This window comes from Pecten maximus, chromosome 14 (assembly GCF_902652985.1).
Source record: "Pecten maximus chromosome 14, xPecMax1.1, whole genome shotgun sequence".
NCBI classification, from domain to species: Eukaryota; Metazoa; Mollusca; class Bivalvia; order Pectinida; family Pectinidae; genus Pecten; species Pecten maximus.
In genome coordinates, this window is record NC_047028.1 from 8,130,518 (window position 1) to 8,139,495 (window position 8,978).

Here is an 8,978-nt window from a genome sequence, read left to right on the forward strand (position 1 = left end):
GTCCAACTTTCAGTCTAACAAGAATCTTCAAAAAATCCTTCCCCATTGAATGTTTTCTTGTTGGAAGTTGTTTTCATTTTGTCTAGCATCATTATTTGGACCAATGTTTTCACCTTTACCTCACCAATAACAGTTTTCTGCTTTTGGAGATAAGTATTTTAATATGCACTCAAACACAGAACAGTAAATAAATCCTGTATAAAAAAAGCCTTGCTTTTGGGTCATTTTTATTTTTTTCAACGGAAAAACCATTCCCTATATATTCATTCAATCGATCTTCCATATCATTTATTTGTGTTGACAGTTTTTCAATTTCTATCTGTAGATTTTCAATTTCATTCTCGCCATCATCATCGGCATGAAAACTGTAAATGTGGTCAAGAATGTGGTCGCTAGAGTGGTTATGATCACAGACATTTATCACATCACCATCATCTGTCTGGCAGCCTACATCACTAGTGCCAGGACCTGCTTGAATTCCAATTTCCTAAAACAAAATAAATATTGTTTGCATTAATTCATTACACATTTAATTTTCGTATCCATAAAACTAAAAAAATCTAAACTCCATATATGTATTAGGTAAACTCCCTACTGGAAATTTAGGAGGGATGAGGCACAGTGGTAGCGAGTGTGACTTGTAACCCGACCAGAGGACCTAGGTTCAAGCCCCAGACAGGGCAAGTCACTTCACTCTTCATTGCTATGTGGTACTAGTGCTGGGCATGTGAATGTGAAGTGCGTTATCGGCTGCTTGGCTGTATACTCCTCAGAAATATGAGAAATTTTCTGTTTGGTGCAAATGGACCAATGATTACAGGTTAGAACTGGTCTAATGGTTGTGATAAATGGTATATAAAAGTTTTACATTATTATTATTACTATCATTCAAGCTAGTTTAGATCTCTATGGATCCCTAATAAATGCTGCATTCTTTAACCAGTCCCCCACCCCCACCCGACACTTAAGTGCTACCTAAAACTGTAAAAAAAATCATCATGGTATTAAAAACTTACCACGTACTCCAAATACATGTACTTCAGAAACATCCAAATTCTCATAATCATCCACAACCGATTCCAGTGGTAGTCTCATTCATGGTTGTTGACCTCTTCAATGGACTTTTTCTAGGAGTATGTACAGTTATCCATGAGAAGACTTTTGGTGCCCGGTCAGGTTTTAATGTCCAGTTTTTACTTATAAGTCCAATGGAAATGTGCTCCATTCATATATTTATCAAAGAATACGAGCACAGCTTTAATTTCCTGTGTTCCAAAACCTTTTTCAGTCTTTGAAAAAAAATGTATCCTGTGCTAGTTCCATCTTTCTTGAAGGCAAAGTTGTCGCATCCATAAACAGAACACTGCTTCCCATTGGATTTCAGCATATCTGTGGATATGGATTATTGAAAAATATTTATGTATGTATATATATATATATGTTAATGCATAGATCTTAATATTTACACAGGTTTGACTGAGAAAAATGGAAACGACCTACATGTATATCAATTGGCATTTTATAAAAATGTTACAATAAATAGTTAAAGTGGCCCGGGATACACCCAGTCCGGAAAACCATCGTTCTGTATAGCAGAAAAAAGATTACTTAAGTATTGTCAGGGATATACATAGCGGAATTAGCAACTCTACTAGTTTGGAGACTGACATAGGACGAGTTTTGTATTTGTGCACCGAGCCGTGAAGGTGTGATTACCACTATATATCGCTACAACTATACCAGCAATTAGGTAAATTGGATAATTTCATCAAAGGTCTGATCAGGGCTTTTTCTTATGGCTTTTTTGGGGCCGTTAATGGGCCCCATTCCCAATTGAAATTATTTCATATTTAAGCCAAATTTCCAAAATTTGCAGTTCACTCCTGAAAAAATCTTTTCCAATTCACCAATTTTCTTTCCCAGAATGAGACAAAAAGGCCCTTTCTCAAACCAGTGAGAAAACATTACTGAATAACATCTACAAAAACAACCCCGCCCCCTCTGACAACACGCAAATTGTATCGTTTTTGTTTTGTTATCTACCTTCTGATGTTAAACAGAAAACCTTTGTATGGTTTTAATGCATTAATTAATAAGGAATTTATTCTATTTGTCCAAATTGTGCGATATTCTTCACGGAAATACTCTTACCTGCCATAGCCGGTACAGCGAATCTTCGACTCGATCTTTGTCAACAAACAAGTCAACACCGGTCGCCTCGTTTTCGATCGAAACGCAAAAGAGTTCTACCAAGGGGAGGTAACAAAACATACTGTGTGAAAAGGGTCTATTGGAAATAAATAAATAAATAAATCTACAATAAGATCCCATGTTTAGTCGCCTCTTACGATCATGCAATGGGGGCAGCAGGTACAATTCTTACGCCCTACCTGCAGGGCAGCACTAACTACATTCCAGCAGTTTTCGATGACCTTAAAAATCATGAGTAAATTCTTTCAAAAGTTTCCTTCTTACAGGTGGAAATTCCCCCCTCAGTAAAATAGACTGGTAAGTAATGCCAGTGTTTCTGCGAATTTGCACTTCAGTGATATGGCACTTTAAAACGAGTTTAAGCTCATGCCCTGCAGGTAGGGCGTAAGAGGCGAGTACATTTTGGATCTTATCTTTTCTTTCTGAACAACTTTCTTCTTCATAATGTTTCCTTTGACAATACCTCACTTTGTTAGTTGTTAAAAAAAAGAGAAAAGATAAGATTCCAAGTTTAGTCGCCTCTTACGATCATGCAATGGGGGCAGCAGGTACAATTCTTACGCCCTACCTGCAGGGCAGGGGGTAGCTCTAGAAATCGGCAAAAGTTCCGGACTATCATCACAAGGAGACTTTACACGAACATACGCACTCACCAAACGCATGCATGTCGCTCGCACGGGAGGCCGTCATTAAATGACCTTATATGTCGATAGAATGTTAAAAACCAAACCAAACGTTCAATGCATTCATCGCTCGCGAAATCTGCTCTGCATGTAGATCGTAAGAAATTTGCTAGCCTATTGCACGATCGTAAGAGGTGACTAAATTTAGGATCCTATCTTTTCTTTCTTAACAGAAGGGGTACGTCACAAACACTGATAAACCGCGGGTGTTTTAGCTGACGACAACGCCGCTTCGTAAGGTAAGTTAATGATTTTGTATTAAAACCTTTGAATAACCGTATGCATTTTTCACATACAACGATGCCCGTTACATAATCATTCTTGTAACATAACCGTTGTAAATGGCGACCTTTGATACAATATTTGTCATCGTGACATGAAATGAGTGTACGTGAATCCTGGTCTAAATCGATCTGTGATTTCAATTATGACCGAATGAAACATGCTTCGTGGGACGAAGATGATGTAAACGTTATGTGAGTTACGATGCACAAGTTTTTTAGGTCACCTGAGACGAAGTCTCAAGTGACCTATTCTAATCGCCTTTTGTCCGTCGTCCGTCGTGCGTCGTGCGTCCGTAAACTTTTTACATTTTCGACTTCTTCTCCAAAACTACTTAACAAAATTCAATGAAATTTGGCAGAAAGTTTCTATGGCTGAAGGTCAACCAAAATTGTGAATTATATGGTCCTCACCCCCCAGGGGCCTGAGGGGTGGGGCCAAATAGGATCAAATTGACTAAAACTTCAAAAATCTTCTTCTCTACTCTCAGATATGGTGGAGTCAAACACTCTTTATAGATGAAAGGGTCTTAAGGTGCTTTACCAAAATTGTGAATTGCATGACCCTGGGGTCTCACGTTTGCCCCTGGGGAGGGGGTAAACTTTACTATAGTTTATATAGGGAAATCACATTTTTGACTATTATTTGTTGGATTTGTATTGGAATTCATTCTAACTTGGTTCAAATTATCAGCATGGGATGACAGTTTAATGGTATGTACATGTTGGCCCTGGTTGACCCCCAGGGGCTGGTGGGTGGGGCCAAAAAGGGTCAAATTGACTGAAATTTCAAAAATCTTCTTCTCTACTCTCAGATATGGTAGAATCAAATACTCTTCATAGATGGAAGGGTCTTAAGGTGCTTTACCAAAATTGTGAATTTCATGACCCTGGGGTCTCACGTTTGCCCCTGGATAGGGGGTAAACTTGACTATAGTTTATATAGGGAAATCACATTTTTGACTATTATTTGTTGGATTTGTATTGGAATTCATTCTAACTTGGTTCAAATTATCAGCATGGGATAACAGTTTGATGTTATGTACATGTTGGCCCTGGTTGACCCCCAGGGGCTGGTGGGCGGGGCCAAAAAGGGTCAAATTGACTGAAATTTCAAAAATCTTCTTCTCTACTCTCAGATATGTTAGAATCAAATACTCTTCATAGATGGAAGGCTCTTCAGGTGCTTTACCAAAATTGTGAATTTCATGACCCTGGGGTCTCACGTTTGCCCCTGGATAGGGGGTAAACTTGACTATAGTTTATATAGGGAAATCACATTTTTGACTATTATTTGTTGGATTTGTATTGGAATTCATTCTAACTTGGTTCAAATTATCAGCATGGGATAACAGTTTGATGTTATGTACATGTTGGCCCTGGTTGACCCCAAGGGGCTGGTGGGCGGGGCCAAAAAGGGTCAAACTGACTGAAATTTCAAAAATCATCTTCTCTACTCTCAGATATGTTAGAATCAAATACTCTTCATAGATGGAAGGCTCTTCAGGTGCTTTACCAAAATTGTGAATTTCATGACCCTGGGGTCTCACATTTGCCCCTGGGTAGGGGGTAAACTTTACTATAGTTTATATAGGGAAATCACATTTTTGACTATTATTTGTTGGATTTGTATTGGAATTCATTCTAACTTGTTTCAAATTATCAGCATTGGATTACAGTTTGATGTGATGTACATGTTGGCCCTGGTTGACCCCCAGGGGCTGGTGGGCGGGGCCAAAAAGGGTCAAATTGACTGAAATTTCAAAAATCTTCTTCTCTACTCTCAGATATGTTAGAATCAAATACTCTTCATAGATGGAAGGCTCTTCAGGTGCTTTACCAAAATTGTGAATTTCATGACCCTGGGGTCTCACGTTTGCCCCTGGGTAGGGGGTAAACTTTACTATAGTTTATATAGGGAAATCACATTTTTGACTATTATTTGTTGGATTTGTATTGGAATTCATTCTAACTTGTATCAAATTATCAGCATGGGATGACAGTTTGATGGTATGTACATGTTGGCCCTAGTTGACCCCCAGGGGCTGGTGGGCGGGGCCAAAAAGGGTCAAATTGACTGAAATTTCAAAAATCATCTTCTCTACTCTCAGATATGTTAGAATCAAATACTCTTCATAGATGGAAGGCTCTTCAGGTGCTTTACCAAAATTGTGAATTTCATTACCCTGGGGTCTCACATTTGCCCCTGGGTAGGGGGTAAACTTTACTATAGTTTATATAGGGAAATCACATTTTTGACTATTATTTGTTGGATTTGTATTGGAATTCATTCTAACTTGTTTCAAATTATCAGCATTGGATTACAGTTTGATGTGATGTACATGTTGGCCCTGGTTGACCCCCAGTGGCTGGTGTGCGGGGCCAAAAAGGGTCAAATTGACTGAAATTTCAAAAATCTTCTTCTCTACTCTCAGATATGTTAGAATCAAATACTCTTCATAGATGGAAGGCTCTTCAGGTGCTTTACCAAAATTGTGAATTTCATGACCCTGGGGTCTCACGTTTGCCCCTGGGTAGGGGGTAAACTTTACTATAGTTTATATAGGGAAATCACATTTTTGACTATTATTTGTTGGATTTGTATTGGAATTCATTCTAACTTGTATCAAATTATCAGCATGGGATGACAGTTTGATGGTATGTACATGTTGGCCCTAGTTGACCCCCAGGGGCTGGTGGGCGGGGCCAAAAAGGGTCAAATTGACTGAAATTTCAAAAATCTTCTTATCTACTATATGTTAGAATCAAATACTCTTCATAGACTGACCCCAGGGTCAATTTAGTTGGCCGAAATATTTCAAATCTCAGGTGACCGTTAAGGCCCTTTGGGCCTCTTGTTTTTTTACGAATTCAAAGGTTTCAATAAAAAATCATCAATCTTACCTTACGGAGCGGCGTTGTCGTCAGCTACATGTATAGCACCTGCGGTGTAGCCTTGTTTGTGACGTAGGTTGTACCCCTTGTAACTCTTGTAACAACTTTCTTCTATGTGTCTGCCTTAACACTGGCTCACCTGCCCTGCAGGTAGGTCGTAAGAATTGTACCTGCTGCCCCCATTGCATGATCGTAAGAGGCGACTAAATTTGGGATCTTATCTTTTCTCTTCTTTCTTAACAACTTTCTTCTTCCTAATGTCTCCCTTGACAATGCCTCACTTTTGGCCTTTAGTTGAGCGTTCGCCGCTGTGAGGAAGGTTTTGGGTTTTTCTCCCCTAGCCGAGACATACCAGAGTCTTTAAAAATGGTAGTTGCTGCTCCTGCTTAGCGCTCAGCATATTTGGAGTGGGACGACTGGTTGGCCCGTTGTCAGTATAATGTGACCGGGTGGGGTGTGCTGCTGGATGTCTTCGGCAGTATACTTCAGTGAGATAGCACTTTAAATCGGCAAAAGTTCCGGCCTATCACAAGGAGACTTAACACGAACATACTGCAGCCTCCCAAAACACACATACGCACTCACCACACGCATACATGTCGCACGCATGGGAGGCCGTCCTTAAATGACCTTAGATGTTAATAGGACGTTAAACAAAATAAACCAAACCAAACCAACACTGGCTCACGTTCTGCTACTAGGTGAACGTTCGCCTCTATGAGGCAGGCTTTGGGTTCTGTCCCCTGAACGAGACTTACAAGAGTCTATAGGAATAGTAATTACTGCTTTACGTTCAGCATATTAGTAGTGCGACGACTGATTCGCCGATTGTCCGTACAATGTTAATGGGTTGTACTGCTGGGTGTCTTCGGCAGCAATCTAATAGATTTTAATTAGATTGCTTCGGCAGTATGCTTTAGTGAGGCAGTAGCACAATAAATCGGCAAACGTTCCGGACTGTCCCAAGCGTTTGTCAACAATGACCGGGAGAGAAGACATTACACTTCAACGGCGAATTACCTTAAGTTAGCCCAGCACATATAAGCGCCGTCCTTCAATAAACAAAATATATGTTTATAAGATGTTAAGTGAAAGTTTCATTTGGTATTGTTTAATCCTCTCAACTGTTAGGGGGGCTAGTGACAGACGTGGTGATACCTAGGCTACGGAAAAAACAAGTTATTTACTAATTTTGAGTATCCCGATTCATCAGTACCCGCCCTTTCTCCTGGCGTTTAACGTTCAGGCGTCAGTATACTAAATTAAGAGATACGTGATGACAGTGTGCTTGCGACATAATTCACATTGACTTTACATTTTTGTTCGTTAGTTCTGGTGGTGTTATTTAAGCTGAAATCAGTTGTCTGGTGTCCATGAACACTTCAGATCCATGAAACAGTTCTCTTCAGTCGAGCGTATCCAATTATCACACTTGGTACACTTCTTAAAAATGCTGACACCTCGCGTATTTTCTCCCTAAGTAATCATTTAAAGCTATTCTGAATAGTACACTCTGGGTCTTAATCGACAGGTTTTCCTTATTTTTTAACGAATAATTCTAATAATGACAATATTCCTCGATTTCATCTGAAAACTTTCTTATTCGCAATGGTTTGATATTGATTTGCTTAACGAGATACCCTAGGATAATTTATAGAGCAAGTGCCAATGTTCATGTTAATTATAGCAATGCTTCAACACCAAACGTCTGAAAATCAGTTGTCTGGTGTCCATGAACACTTCAGATCCATGAAACAGTTCTCTTTAGTCGAGCTTATCCAATTATCACACTTGGTACATTTCTTAAAAATGCTTACACCTCGCGTATTTTCTCCCTAAGTAAGCATTTAAAGCTATTCTGAATAGTACACTCTGGGTCTTAATTGACAGGTTTTCCTTATTTTTTGACGAATAATTCTAATAATGACAATATTCTTCGATTTCATCTGAAAACTTTCTTATTCGCAATGGTTTGATATTGATTTGCTTAACGAGATACCCTAGGATAATTTATAGAGCAAGTGATAATGTTCGTGTTAATTATAGCAATGCTTCAACACCAAACGTCTGCAGAAAATCAAAAGAACCTTGATTGGTGAATGCAGAAGACAGTAGATTAGCAATTAATTAGGGCTTTTCACCAACTGGTCTGAAATTGTTCTGTTAAAACTTCTTTACTTTGTCAATATTTTGGAAATTTCTTCGTAATTAATGCAGTTTTTGTCATCACAATGTTGTTTACATTGTTTCTTTGACACTGTTTGTTTCCACGGTTCGCCATTTTTATCTTTCCAGAATATTATAGAAGGGTTGAGCTCGATATAATCTCCATTACCCTGAGATGGTCCTGACCAAGTGTTATTTATCCGGTCGTTCCGAAATCCAAGATGGCCGCTAAAACACCTCAAACGCTTCTTTTCCTGCTTCAATGGTGCAATTAAGCTAAACATTGGCAGGGATGTTGAGGAATGGGAGCCGACAAAGTGTTCTTATTTTTCGGATTTGTGCTATCTTATTTAAACATGGTAGCCACGGTAGCCATTTTGTAACATGATTTCACAATCAAGGATATGTTAGGGTTATCTCACCTCTTCTAACTCTTTTATTGATATGTTATATCTCCGATGCCGGCTTAATGGGAGGCTTGAAAGAACAATAACTTAAATGAATGCCTTTAAAATATTCAACTTGTTTTTACGTTTGGATGTATTAAGCCATTAGGTCTTTGGAATTAAGTAGGTGAAAAAATCGTGAAATTGTCTTGGCTATTTCAAATTTAATGCTCGATATTAGTTGACAGCATTACATCAATTTAAAAATAACACATTTAACACATACGTTGAAAAGCATTGCATGTATTTGTCATGTCATATTTAAGTACACATGTAAACAATGTGACGTCAATTGG

The 8,978-nt window shown here is 38.8% G+C and overlaps 1 long non-coding RNA gene across 1 annotated transcript; it reads right to left on the reverse strand.

Moving 5' to 3' along the window:
• Positions 1 to 291: 291 nt before the first annotated feature.
• On the reverse strand, positions 292 to 2,288 carry LOC117341592. Its single transcript, XR_004535670.1, has 3 exons — positions 2,152 to 2,288; positions 1,017 to 1,389; positions 292 to 487 (listed from the first exon to the last, which is right to left on the reverse strand). It is a non-coding gene; the product is annotated as an uncharacterized LOC117341592 (long non-coding RNA).
• Positions 2,289 to 8,978: the final 6,690 nt, after the last annotated feature.